The sequence below is a fragment of the Phaethon lepturus genome, unplaced genomic scaffold, assembly GCF_000687285.1.
Source record: "Phaethon lepturus isolate BGI_N335 unplaced genomic scaffold, ASM68728v1 scaffold47159, whole genome shotgun sequence".
Classification (NCBI taxonomy): Eukaryota; Metazoa; Chordata; class Aves; order Phaethontiformes; family Phaethontidae; genus Phaethon; species Phaethon lepturus.
The window spans coordinates 17064-18200 of NW_010562206.1; positions in this window are offsets into that span (position 1 = coordinate 17064).

Sequence of the window (1137 nt, forward strand, 5' to 3'; positions counted from 1 at the left end):
CTGAATAACCTTGTCACAATTCCTTTCAGCTGGGGTTCTGCAAAAAAATAATAATAATTATTAGATATACCAAACATGCAGCAAATAGCAAGAGACCCAATTTGCTTGTCCCCCAGTAAGCCCTGAGTAAATGTAGAAGTGCTTGGCAGATAAGACAGCTTTCTGTGATTCCTTTCAAGCATGGTCGTAAAATATTCATATATACATAGACATACAGGCAAATAAAATTGAGATCAGATGAGCAGGTAAAATGCAATGCGTAGTTGGTGCAGCAAAAAGTAACAGATTTGGGGAACATCGCTTCACTGGAAGTTACCTATCAAATGAAAGTCTTCAGACAGCTTATGTATTCTGAATATGCCACTCGTTCAGAAGAACATTTGCTAGCATTGTTGCAAAGAATTTGTTTATTGTTTCTTGTTCTGCCTGTGAAGCCAACTACCTTGCTTTCTGTATGGTTGATTCACTATCATGCAGCTCCAGTTTTACGCCAATGAAAACCTATTTAAACCAATGATATTATAGTGGTGTAAAACCAAAGTAACCAAGTGCTGAATGAGGCCGCATGAGTTCAATTGTGTGGGACTCGGGGAGCAAAATCCTGAAAGGAACAGATGCAAGACACCTCCAAAAGTGACCTCTGAAGCATTTATGGGCACCTTAAAATGCCTCTGTTTTAAAATCCCTCACGTTCCTCCCTCCTAAAACACGTGCCACATAACTCTGGTAGATGAGAATCGCTCCTTGCCTCTAGCAGGCTGCTTTCCCAGCCCCTGCACACCACGAGCCAGCCGTGGACCGGCTGGGGGCTTCCCTAATGCCTCGGCCACATTTTGCACCTGTGCTGAAGAGGAAAAGGAAAACACAAAAAAAGCAGAAACAATTTGAACTCACATGACAGAGGTCTGCAGCATTACTGCCTGTCTCCCTGCCATCCGACTGATCAAACACAAATTAAGCAGTCAAAAATAAATTCCGTTTTAATCATGCAAGTCTTACAATTTGTCACAGGCATTGCTTCTGGGAAGCAAGCTAGCTGGCTACACGTGAACAGACACTAGCTGGATGGCAGAGATCTTCCTTGTGTGATGGGAGTTTCTAGTTTTGTGTGACCACCCACCAAAAGTAAATAAGACC